Here is a 14,199-nt window from a genome sequence, read left to right as displayed (position 1 = left end):
TCCCATAGTAACCAAAAGCGGTGTATAGTAAATTTAGTTCCTTCGCCATTAGTGGACGTTGACGTCACGTCACGTGACATGACTAAGCGTTTTTAAACGAATAGAAAAATAGAAAGAGGGTGATAGAGAAAGTGAGAGAGAGAGAGAGAGAGAGAGAAGTGAAAGTGTGAGAGAGAGAGTTTAACAGTGGTATGACGTCAAGAGAAAGAGGGTGAGAGAGAGGGAAGAGTAAGTGGGTGAGAGAGAGAGAAAAAAGAGGAAGACGGTGTTGGTTTTTAAGCGGCCACTACTCCTCCCCCCTTCCAGTTTAAGAGGTATGAGGTCACGTGGTAATATAGAAAATGGCTAATTATTTTATAACATAAATATTATGATATTTTTCTTATCCTCTAATATTTTGAAAGCTGAATTTTTTTATTCCTGTACATTTTTTCCTGACATTTTTCGTTAAAACTCTTGTATAAATACTATTTTTAACCAGTTAATCACGATGGAAACATTGTCATAAAGTTTAACAGTATATATAACGAAGGAGAAGAGAAATTGGAAAAGTATCGATGAAAAAAGTTGTTATTTACAATTGTTCGCCATTAGTGGATGTTGACGTCACGTCACGTGACATGACTAAGCGTTTTTTTTTACGTATGATTTACATTGGATCATTCAAGAATTACGTAATAAAAAACATTAAAACGACAGGTTTTTTTGGGCCCCCCTTGAAGATAACTGATACGTTTACCCCCTTCTACTAGTCCGTTTGACGTGAAATTTCGATATTTGTCATCCGGGATATGGGGCTTCAATATGATACCACATTTGTCAACTCTGGTTCCGTCTTTCAAAAGTTTTAGCGTTACATACAAACATACAAACACACAGACGTTTGAGATTTATATATATAGAAGACTAGCAGGGCTACCCGGCGTTGCTCGGGACCATATAAACAATAAAAAAACAAAAGCAGATATTGAACATATGTTTTATTTTTAGGGGAGAGGAATCTTTCATCTCAAGTTTTAGCGTTACAAACAAACATTTGTCTTTTATATATATAGATAATGACAGGTTTTTTTTGGGGCCCCCCTCGAAGATAACTGATCAGTTGACCAACTTCTAGTGGTCCATTTGACGTGAAATTTCGATATTTGTCATCCGGGTGATGGGGCTTCGATATGATACCAAATTTGTCAAGTTTGGTTCCGTCTTTCAAAAGTTTTAGCGTTACAAACAAACATACATACATACACACAGACGTTTGGCTTTTATATATATAGATTATATATATAGACTAGCAGGGCTACCCGGCGTTGCTCGCGACCGTATAAACAATGAAAAAACGAAAGCAGATATTGAACATATGTTTTATTCTTAGGGGAGAGGAATCTTTCATCTCAAGTTTTAGCGTTACAAACAAACATTTGTCTTCTTTTATATATATAGATAATGACAGGTTTTTTTGGGGCCCCCCTCGAAGATAACTGATCAGTTGATCAACTTCTAGTGGTCCGTTTGATGTGAAATTTCGATATTTGTCATCCGGGTGATGGGGCTTCGATATGATACCAAATTTGTCAAGTTTGGTTCCGTCTTTAAAAAGTTTTAGCGTTACAAACAAACATACATACACACAGACGTTTGGCTTTTATATATATAGAAGACTAGCAGGGCTACCCGGTGTTGCCCGGGACCGTAACAACAATGTAAAAACAAAAGCAGATATTGAACATATGTTTTATTCTTAGGGGAGAGGAATCTTTCAGGGTGAGAGAGAGAGAGAAGATAAAGAGTGGGAGAGAGAGGCAGAAGAGAAAGTTGTTCCATCCTCTTTCCCAAATTTGACTACTGTTCACGTTTGAACTCTCATCGTCGAGTTGATCCTCGAGTTGCCTATTGGCCTTGATAAGTGCTAATATAGAGAGAAGAGAAACAGGGGTAGAGAGAGAGAGAAGATAAAGAGTGTGAGAGAGAGGCAGAAGAGAAAGTTGTTCCATCCTCTTTCCCAAATTTGAATACTGTGCACGTTTGAACTCTCATCGTCGAGTTGATCCTCGAGTTGCCTATTGGCCTTGATCAGTGCTAATATAGAGAGAAGAGAAACAGGGTGAGAGAGAGAGAAGATAAAGAGTGTGAGAGAGAGGCAGAAGAGAAAGTTGTTCCATCCTCTTTCCCAAATTTGAATACTGTGCACGTTTGAACTCTCATCGTCGAGTTGATCCTCGAGTTGCCTATTGGCCTTGAAAAGTGCTAATATAGAGAGAAGAGAAACAGGGTGAGAGAGAGAGAAGATAAAGAGTGTGAGAGAGAGGCAGTAGAGAAAGTTGTTCCATCCTCTTTCCCAAATTTGAATACTGTGCACGTTTGAACTCTCATGGTCGAGTTGATCCTCGAGTTGCCTATTGGCCTTGATAAGTGCTAATATAGAGAAAAGAGAAACAGGGTGAGAGAGAGAGAGAGAAGATAAAGAGTTTGAAAGAGAGGCAGAAGAGAAAGTTGTTCCATCCTCTTTCCCAAATTTGAATACTGTGCACGTTTGAACTCTCACCGTCGAGTTTATCCTCGAGTTGCCTATTGGCCTTGATAAGTGCTAATATAGAGAAAAGAGAAACAGGGGTAGAGAGAGAGAGAAGATAAAGAGTGTGAGAGAGAGGCAGAAGAGAAAGTTGTTCCATCCTCTTTCGTGAGAGAGAGGCAGAAGAGAAAGTTGTTCCATCCTCTTTCCCAAATTTCACTACTGTGCACGTTTGAACTCTCATCCTCGTTGCCTTTTGGCCTTGATAAGTTCTAATATAGATAGAAGGGAAAGAGGGTGAGAGAGAGAGTAGATAAAGAGGGTGAGAGAGAGAAAGAGAAGAGAAAGAGGTCTAGAGAGAGAAGAGAGTGAGAGAGAGAGAAATATGGTGAGTCGAGTTGATCCTCGAGTTGCCTATTTGCCTTGATAAGTGCTAATATAGAGAGAAGAGAAACAGGGTGAGAGAGAGAGAGAAGATAAAGAGTGTTAGAGAGAGGCAGAAGAGAAAGTTGTTCCATCCTCTTTTCCAAATTGTAATACTGTGCACGTTTGAACTCTCATCGTCGAGTCTATCCTCGATTTGCCTATTGGCCTTGATAAGTGCTAATATAGAGAGAAGAGAAACAGGGTGAGAGAGAGAGAGAGCGAGAGAAGATAAATAGTGTGAGAGAGAGGCAGAAGAGAAAGTTGTTCCATCCTCTTTCCCAAATTTCACTACTGTGCACGTTTGAACTTTCAATCTCGAGTTGCCTATTGGCCTTGATAAGTGCTAATATAGATAGAAGGGAAAGAGGGTGAGAGAGAGAGAGAGTAGATAAAGAGGGTGAGAGAGAGAAAGAGAAGAGAAAGAGGTCTAGAGAGAGAGAGAGAAGAGAGTGAGAGAGAGAGAAATATGGTGATAGAGAGAGTTAGGAAAGGTGTAGAGATAGAAGAGAGTGAGAGAGAGAGAGAAAGACGGCGAGAGAGAGAGAGAGAGAAAGACGGCGAGAGAGAGAGAGAGAGAGAGAGAGAAAGACGGCGAGAGAGAGAGAATGTGTTCTTTGGAAAATGTGCACGCGACCTAATTTTCGTTTACATAAGCGGCCTGATACTGATACCCACCCCTCCCCCTTCAAGTGAACAGAGTTAGAATGTATAAACAAAATGGCTAAATCTTTTGGCTAAATCTTTGTTTACATGTTTTACAAAGAGCAAAGTCATCTTCGCCGGCAAAACACTTCAAGCAAAAATAAAAACATTTTCCCTACGTCAATTTTCGTGTAATTTTGGGATTTTGATTTTTGGAGTGCGATAATTCCGTTGGTAATAACGGTTCGAGTCGAAAACTAATAGTTAACTGTGTTATAGTATCAATTTCTCCTCCGAAGGCAGTTTTAACGTACCTCAGCCGCAGCCGACATTTTACTGAGCTGACGTCACGTCACGTGACACGTAATGAATAACGTTAAAATGACAGGTTTTTTGGGGGCCCCCCTGGGAGAAAAACGATAAGTTCACCCCTTTCTACTGGTCCGTTTGACGTGAAATTTCGATATTTGTCATCCGGGATATGGGGCTTCGATATGATACCAAATTTGTCAAATCTGGTTGTGTCTTTCAAAAGTTTTAGCGTTACAAACAAACATACATACACACAGACGTTTGGCTTTTATATATATAGAAGACTAGCAGGGCTACCCGGCGTTGCTCGGGACCGTATAAACAATGAAAAAACAAAAGCAGATATTGAATATATGTTTTATTCTTAGGGGAGAGGAATCTTTCATCTCTATGTATTATTTGTTTTATCTACCCTAGGACTGGTATTGTTCATGTTTTATCCCTTGCGTAGGTAATTTACAGCATGTATATGAAATTGTTTTACCTTAGGGAGAAGAGAACAGGTAATATACAACATAATGTGTCTATATTACATCCCTGGCAACGCCTAGAAACCAGCTAGAACATGTATTTCAGTCAATCTTTATTACAACCTGGGCTATGCCGGGAAACCAGTTAATCTCTATTTAGTGACTTGACCACCAAAATACCTCCCTAAGTGTGTCCTTTCTTTTGAAATTATTAGATATAGGTATCTAGAAATGTGTATGAAATTTTGTTGAATGCATTGTTCACTATGATTTTCTTATTGTTCTACACAATATCAACTGTAGCGAAATAAAACAGTAAACTTAGTGTAGTGTTAGAATAAAGAGCAAAGGAAAAAATTAGAATCATATTCTGTAATTGCAAATCTAAATTTGCTAGCGTGTACCAGTATTTGCCAGGTTGTGGAAATTTGGAATTTATAACATATGTAGTGGCCTTTTCCTAGATACCTATTTTTATAATTGTTTCAGTACATTGCTACAAAATGTGACATTTGTTGGCGTTTGTAAAAAAAATCATGAATGTGCTTATATTCCAAAAAAGAAAATATCAGTGCACAGTATTGAAAGTGTTTGAGATTTAAAAGTCTGTAACATTTCTACTAACTTCATAAGATGTCATGTGAGAAACTGAATTGAATATCAAGACATTATCTGAAGCGTTTTTATTTTGGTGTAACATATGTGTTTACAGTGAACCTTAACTTTTAATACACAGATTGGTATGCAATGACATAGGCTAGGAATCTTAGACAAAATATATATAAATTGGAAAAATGTGTGAACAAATGAAAAAAAATGATCCGCTCCACATGATGACATCAAGCACAGTAATATTTTAGTGAAGAAAATATGAAATTGATGTTCAGTGATTAGTTTGGATGAATGAGAAAATGTAATTGTTTGATGCATAAAAAATAACTCATTTGCTGTATTTGATATTAAGCAGCAAAACAATAGTGATTTGAATATTAAGGAAAACATCAAATCAGATTATGTAAAAAAAAAAGATGAAATTAGAAAATATATATTTTCTGTTTATGAGTTTTGCCAATCGAAATTTTGTGGCAGAAATTGGGTGATTACCATGCAATTTTATTTTGGTAAAATTCTTAAATTATTTCAATGTTTATTATAATTTCTTATTAGTGACTTGTTATCATCAAAATCCGCCCCAAAGAGTGTCCTTTCTTTTATTAGGTATCAGAATAGGTATCCAGATTTCTACTTCTATACAAATATGATATTGTAGTACAGTAAATGTCAAATTGTTTTTCAAGTATTAGTTTGTAACGTTTGTACTGACTTCATCAGATGTCATGTAAGAAACTGAATTCTATGTAAGAAGACTTTATCTGAAGTGTTTTTATTTTGGTATATCATGTGTGATTACACTGTAGTAATTGCGCTGAAATCATGTTAATTACAAATGACAAAAGTTAAATCAATTTCTTATTCAGCTACACAATATAAACTAAAGGAAATCAAATTTGCAAAATAAAAGAAATATGTAGTTATGGGTTAGTTTGGAGTTAGAATAAAAAGCCAACAAAACAGTTAGTTTGTATTGTGTAGATTGTTCATTTCTGATAGTATTGAGAGTCGTCAATGAAAATCTTAATTTCTGACAAAATACTGAATGTTTCTCGGATACCCATTCGTAAAAAGTACCTTTTTTGAAAAACAAAACAAAAATAAAACACTCCCCGGATCACCTTCACCACCTTAAAAAAAAAAAAACTTTATTCTTCAAAAAATGTGCACATTGTTAGTGTAAAAAACAGATTCGCACCACTTGATTAAATCAAGCATAGTAATATTTTAGTAAAGAAAATATGAAATTGATTTTCAGTAATTAGTTTGAATGAATATCAGAAAATGTAATTGTTTGATGCCTAAGAAAGAACTCATCTGCTGAATTTGATATTAAGCAGCAAAATATTTCAAAACATAAAATGTGAAACATAACATGAATACTCTCCGTTGTTACTTGAAAACATTGATCTTGGTAGGAAGTTTATTAGATACTGAAATTATGGTCTTGGTATGGTGTGCTTAATATTATTGTATGCAAAATTTAAAAACACAAAAGAGGGTACAATCAATATTGAAAAAGTAACATCTGTCACAGAAAATAGTAATTTATAAATATCAAAAGAAATATTATTCTGTACTTAAAATGTTAAACTTACTGTTAACAATAATTTAAAATGGTGATCAGGATGAGTCCAACAACTTAGTCCTTGAGCTTTCTTATTGGTCATAGTAAAAAGAAATTGTAGTCTTTCAAGTTTGTTGGTCGCATTGGGATTCTTGGAATGTATCAACAGATTCCTGCATATGAATTTTTGTTAATTCCACACAATACAAAATATATATACAAAACAAAGTAAAGCAAAGTATAGGGTTAGTTGTGTCCTCTAATTATCAACCAAGTATATGTATTGATAAAAAGATAAAAGCAATGGAAATGTTTATTACAATGTATCAATATTAAATTTTTATCATGAACAACAAATCGAAATTATGATAGATATTTTGTGCTTATACGAAACTGGAATCAAGGATTGTCACCTGTGATTTTATATATGTCAATAGTGCATGCCACTACAAATGATATTAGCCAAATTAAGTTTTGTTTATTTCACCCAATATAAAATATATACACAAAATGCAGTAAACAAAGTTTAGGTTTAGTTAATGATAAGTTTAGGTTCGAGAAATAAGCAAAGAAAAGAAAAAAAGATACATTTGTTTATAGTGTGTAAATTGTAAGTTTGTAAATATTTAAAACTATCCACACTGGTATGTGGAAATTCTAGATACCTATTGTTATAAAGTTCCAATTCATGTTTGATATATCACTGTACATGTTCCCTGTTGCACCCCAAAGATGTAAATGATTATCGAGAAAGTGAAATGAAACAGTATTTGAAATAAAATAAAATAGAAACAAATGCTGATGTTTACTATATAAAACACTGTGTTCAATGGAATTGAGCCTTATACAATATTGGTGGAATAAAAAAGTTCATTTTTTTAATTCAATTTAAGAAATGAGCAAAAATTTGATATTTAAAATATTTGGCATGAAGAAAAAGAAATATAAGATAAAAGGTGATAAAGCAGTAAGAATCATGTGCTGAATTCAATTAAAAATAAATATGATTGTCAAAGAAATATCATGAAAATTTTGTAAGTGAAAAAAAATGTTTTTTGATATATTTGGTTTCGAAGTATTAAGAAACATGTACAACTTCATTTTAAAGACAAAACGAAAACTGTACTAATGATAATGACAATGGTGAAAGGAAATTGGAAAAAAATATATCAGAGGTAAAATGTTGGTCACATATACGTTTGTGTGGTATGCATGAAACACGTGTAGAAAATTATATTTTCTGATGCTGAAAGTAAGAAGAGAAACATTGTTAAAAAATTATCTAAAAGGCAATAGTAAAATCCTCATTTTTAGTGAGGGATATGTTGTTTGTTTCAATTGAGAAAGGAAACTTTAATTTATACAATTCGATGTTATAGATCACAAGTTTTATTACAATAAACATTGTGTTCTTTAATTATCAACCAAGTATATTTATTGATAAAAAGAGAAAAGTAATGGACATGTTTATTATAATTTATCAATATTAAATTGTTATCATGAGAAACCAATGGAAAGCGTGAATGTCATTTGGTGTTTTTGAAAAACAGCTACCAATGATTGTAACCAGTGATTTTTGTGTATGCCAACAGTGTAAATGTGGTGGGGAAATGAATTTTTGTTTATTCTTCACAATATAAAATATATACACAAAACTAAAACATAATTTACGGTTAGTTAATGATAAGTTTAGGTTAGAGAATTAAGCAAAATTATAGATACCTATTGTTATAAAGCACCAATTCATGTTTGGTATATCAATCTACATGTTCCTTGTAGCACCCCAGAGAGGTAAATGAGTGTCAACAAAATAAATAAAACATAGTATTTGAAATAAAATGAAAAGGTGCTTGAAAAGTGAAATATGCTGATGTTTACTATCTAAAACATTGCGTTCAATGCAATTGAAACTTATACTATATTGGTGGACTAAGAATTAAAGAAATAAAATTTAAGAAATTAGCAAAAAATTGATATATAAAATATTTGGCATGAAGAAAAACAAATATAAGACAAAAGGGGAAAAAGCAGTAACAATCATGTGCTGAAGTTCATTGAAAACAAATCGTTTGTCAAAGAAATATAATGAAAATTCTCAGAGTGAAAAAAAAATGGGATTTTTAAAAAATCTGGTTTCCAAGTAATAGGAAACATGTACAGCAAATCGAAATAGTGATAGTTATTTGGTGCTTATACGAAACAGGTATCAAAGATTGTCACCAGTGATTTTATTTATGTTAACAGTGCATGTCACTAAAAATAATGATGGTAGCGAAATTAAGTTTTGTTAATTCTACCCAATATAAAATATATACGCAAAACAAAGTAAACAAAGTTACGGGTTAGTTAATGATAAGTTTAGGTTCGAGAAATAAGCAAAGGAAAAGAAAAAAAAAAGGTACATGTGTTTATATTGTGTAAAATGTTAGTCTGTAAATATTTCAAACTATCAACACTGGTATGTGTAAATCCTAGATACCTATTGTCATAAAGTACCACTTCTTGTTTGATATATCACTCTACATGTTCCCTGCAGCATCCCAGAGAGGTAAATGAGTGTCCACAAAATGAAATAAAACATAGTACTGGAAATAAAATAAAATAAGAATATGTCTGAAAAGAAATAAATGCTGTTTACTATATAAAAAGTTGTTTTCAAGTGTCAAATGGAATTGAATCTTATACAATGTTGGTGGATTATGAAATTGCATGAATGAAATAACATTGGAGAAATAAGACAAAAGTTTATATATACAATATTTACAAATATAAGATAAAAGATGAAGAAGGGCCAAATCCGAGATCTATAAATCGTAAATTTTCAAAGTGAAAACAGTTATTTTTTTTTTTTTAGATCTGCTTTCCAAGTAATAGTAACCATGTACAGCTTCATTTTAAATGAAAACTGTACTAATGATAATGTTCATGGTGAAAGGAAATTGGAAAAAAATTCAAAATGTCAGAGGTAAAATGTTTGTGTGGTATGCATGAAACATGTGTAGAAAATGATCTCATGCTGAAAGTAAGAGAAACATAGCTAAAAAATTATGTAAACGCAATAGTAAAATCCTCATTTTTAGGAACATAGTGTGGGGTATGTTGTTTGTTTCAATTGAGAAAGGAAAGTTTAATTTTTAGAATTGGATGTTATATAGATCACAAGTTTTATTACAATAAACATTGTGTTCTCTAATTATCAACCAAGTATATTTATTGATAAAAAAAGAAAAGTAATGGACATGTTTATTATAATTTATCAATATTAAATTGTTATCATGAAAAACCAATGGAAAGCGTGTTGGTTATTTGGTGTTCATAAGAAAAAACATCATGGGTTGTCACCAGTGATTTTATGTATGCTAACATTTCGCTGCAAATGTGGTAGCGAAATGTCTTTTTGGTTATTCTACACAAAATAAAATATATACACAAAACAAAGTAAAAGAAATGTCAGGGTTAGTTAATGATAAGCTTAGTACCAAGAAATAAGCACAGAAAAAGGAAAAGAAAGATACATTTGCTGATCTTGTGTCAATTGGTGAATTTGTTGGTTCATTTTGTTTTATGACATATCAACACTATATCAGGTTATTTCATGCCAAATCTAGTGACATTTTTTTTCCTAGAATATATTTGTTTATTTAATGTTGGTTTCTATTTAACTCATAATTGGGACCCTAACAGGTACTACCACTCCAGATCAGAGTGGACCTGGTAGCAATAGCAATTAAATGGTGGCTTCACACTTCACAAAACCCCACGTTTGGATACAGTTTATGGTCATATCCAGGACCTGGTGAATTTGTAAATAATTGAAACGATCAACACTGGCGAGTTAGAATTCTGCATACCTATTGTTATAAAGTACCAATTTATGTTTTACATATCACTCCACAACGTTGCTGCAGAATCCAGACAGTTGAAAGAGTCTCAAGAAACTGAAAAGCTATTTAGTACTCTTAAATAAAATAACATGCATAAAGAAATCCTAATATAAGACAATAGATGAAAAAGCAATAAAAATTTTGTGTGGAATCAAGTGAAAACAGTTTCTTTGTCAAAGAAATTGCATGAAGATTCTCAGAGACTTTTCCTTCCTCGTTCCCTTCCCTTTTGGTGGAAGGAAACTTTCACAGTGGCTCAGAAGGTGGGCTGAGCACACTTCCTACAAAGGTGGGATGGGTAAATTTCTTTTTCAGTTGGTTGCCTGGAGGACAGGCTTAGCCCCTCCCCCAAAAAAAAGGTTGGAGCCGGGGAACTTCTCCTCCCAGAAGGGGGAGGGGGGGCCCGGGAAGGCTTCTCTTCCCATATTTTTTGTTTTGTGTAAGGTTGATCTCTTTCCGAAGGGAGTAAGAGGATATCCCTCTCTTAGGAGGAGAGCGAAGGCTCCCTGGGCCTCCCATCCTCCTTCTGAGAGAAGTTCCCCGGCTTCCACATTCATTGCTCAGCCCGCCCTCCAGGCAATCAGAGTCTGATTGTCTGCCGTATATAAAAAGGCGATTTTAGCTTGTCAGGCGGTATGCTCTGCGTTGACTATTTTTCTTCCACCTGTTGACCTTCCCTCCCTGCTACGCAGATTAGGGAAGGGGTGATTTGCTTTTATTTTTTACCCCTCGGTATAGGGAGGTGACTGATCATCCAACCAACTAAGGGGATGGGGCAGGAAGTCTACCCTCTCCTGCCTTAGGGAGGGAGTATTTTTTTTTTTTTTTATCAACAATAACACATTATCATAGTTATTTGGTGCTTATACGAAACAGGTATCAGGGATTGTCACCAGTGATTTTATTTATGTTAACAGTGCATGTCACTACAAATAATGATGGTAGCGAAATTAAGTTTTGTTTATTCTACCTAATATAAAGTATATACACAAAACAAAGTAAACATCTGCTGAATTTGATATTAAGCAGCAAAATATTTCAAAACATAAAAGTGTGAAACATAACATGAATACTCTCCATTGTCACTTGAAAACATTGGTCTTGGTAGGCAGTTTATTAGATGGTGAAATAGTGGTCTTGGTATGGTGTGCTTAATATTATTGTATGCAAAATGTAAAAACACAAAAGAGGGTACAATCAATATTGAAAAAGTAACATCTGTCACAGAAAATAGTAATTTATAAATATCAAAAGAAATATTATTCTGTACTTAAAATGTTAAACTTACTGTTAACAATAATTTAAAATGGTGATCAGGATGAGTCCAACAACTTAGTCCTTGAGCTTTCTTATTGGTCATAGTAAAAAGAAATTGTAGTCTTTCAAGTTTGTTGGTCGCATTGGGATTCTTGGAATGTATCAACAGATTCCTGCATATGAATCTTTGTTAATTCCACACAATACAAAATATATATACAAAACAAAGTAAAGCATAGTATAGGGTTCGTTAAGACCTCTAATTATCAACCAACTATTGCTAAAAAGAGAAAAGCACTGGAAATGTTTCTTATAATGTATCAATATTGAATTGTTTGGTAAAATTCTTAAATTATTTGAATGTTTATTATAATTTCTAATTAGTGACTTGTTATCATCAAAATCCGCCCCAAAAAGTGTCCTTTCTTTTATTAGGTATCAGAATAGGTATCCAGATTTCTACTTCTATACAAATGTGATATTGTAGTACAGTAAATGTCAAATTGTTTTTCGAGTATTAGTTTGTAACGTTTGTACTGACTTCATCAGATGTCATGTAAGGAACTGAATTCTATTTAAGACTTTATCTGAAGTGTTTTTATTTTGGTAGATCATGTGTGATTACACTGTAGTAATTGCGCTGATAGCATGTTAACTACAAATGACAAAAGTGAAATCAATTTCTGATTCAGCTACACAATATAAACTAAAGGAAATCAAATTTGCAAAATAAAAGAAAAATGTAGTTATGGGTTAGTTTGGAGTTAGAATAAAAAGCCAACAAAACAGTTAGTTTGTATTGTGTAGATTGTTTAATTAACTTTGTTCATTTCTGATAGTATTGAGAGTGGTCAATGAAAACCTTAATTTCTGACAAAATACTGTAATTTTCTTGGATACCCATTCGTAAAAAGTACCTTTTTTGTGAAAAAAAAAGAACACTCCCCAGATCACCTTCACCACCTAAAACACAAAAACAAAAATATCTTTATTCTTCAAATATTGTGCACATTGTTAATGTATAAAACAGATCCGCACCACTTGGTGAAATCAAGAACAGTAATATTTTAGTAAAGAAAATATATAATTGATTTTCAGTAATTAGTTTGAATGAATATCAGAAAATGTAATTGTTTGATGCATAAGAAAGAACTGACTGTTTCTAATTTCGTTTCCTTTTAATTTCATTTTTGTCCAATCCAATCTGAAGGAGGCGGGTGGTATACCCTGCGTTGTACAGTTATTTTTAAGACTCTCTCCAACATGTATGTAACACAAAGGGTTTTTCCATGGCGCATTTCGCATTCTTTTCCTTCTGGGAAAAGTTTCGTAATCATGTCTGAATGATAAGTCAGAATTGTTAATGTTGGCTCAGTGTTTTATTCTTATAATCTGTTGAACAAAGAATCAATCAGACTGTCTGTGTGTGTCGGTGTATATGAGAAGTTTATTTTAGATCCCCAGGGGTTAGACCGTGTGTGGACCCTGTATTTTTAAGAATTTTCCTTTCTCGTTCCCTTCCCATCTTGGGGAAGGAAACTTTTTTTTTATAGTGGCTCAGACGGTTTGCTGAGCACTCTTCCCACAAAGGTGGGATGGGTAAATTTTTTTTTATTTGGTTGACTGGAGGGCGGGCTGAGCACTCCCCAAAAGGTAGGAGCCGGGGAACTTCTCCTCCCAGAAAGGGGGCCCGGGAAGGCTTCCGTCTCCCCATATTTTTTTTTGTTTTTTTGTGTAAGGTTGATCTCTTTCCGAATGGAGTAAGCGGAACCGACAGGGGGGTTGGTCAATCAACCATACAAAAGGATATCTATCTCTTAGTTGAAAGAGGGAAGGTCTCCCTGTCCTCCCATACCCCGTCTGAGAGAAGTATCCCCAGCTCTCAGCTTGGGGGGGGGGGGTAGGAGGGCTTAGCCCGCCCTCAAGGCAAATAGTCTGACTGTCTGCCTTATATAAAAAGGCGATTTTAGCTGGTCAGGCGGTATGACCTGCGTTGACTATTTTTCCTCCACCTGTTGACCTTCCCTCCCTGTAAGAGGGAGCCGTGCTACGCAGATTAGGGAAGAGCTGAAGGGGTGATTTGTTTTTTTTTTACCCCTCGCTATAGGGAGGTGGCAGTCATCCAACCAAAGAAGGGGATCAAGCAGGGAGTATTCTCTCTCCTGCATTAGGGAGGGGGTTCTTTTCTTTTTAAGTGTGCCCGTTTTAATAATAAACACATTTTATTATTTTAAATATTAATATTTATTTTTAATAATAAACACATTTTATTATTTTAAATATAAATATTTATTTGTAATAATAAACACATTTCATTTTAAATATTAATATTTATTTATAATAATAAACACATTTTATTCTACTTTAAATATTAATATTTATTTTTAATAATAAAAACATTTTTATTTGAATATTAATATTTATTTTTAATAATAAACACATTTTTATTTTAATATTAATATTTATTTTTAATTATGAACACATTTTATTATTTTAAATACTATTATTTATTTTTAATAA

Source organism: Euprymna scolopes, chromosome 4 (genome assembly GCF_053919585.1).
Source record: "Euprymna scolopes isolate OS-2025 chromosome 4, ASM5391958v1, whole genome shotgun sequence".
In the NCBI taxonomy this organism is placed as follows: Eukaryota; Metazoa; Mollusca; class Cephalopoda; order Sepiida; family Sepiolidae; genus Euprymna; species Euprymna scolopes.
The sequence above is the reverse complement of the archived record's forward strand: the minus strand, read 5'-3'. Positions refer to the sequence as shown.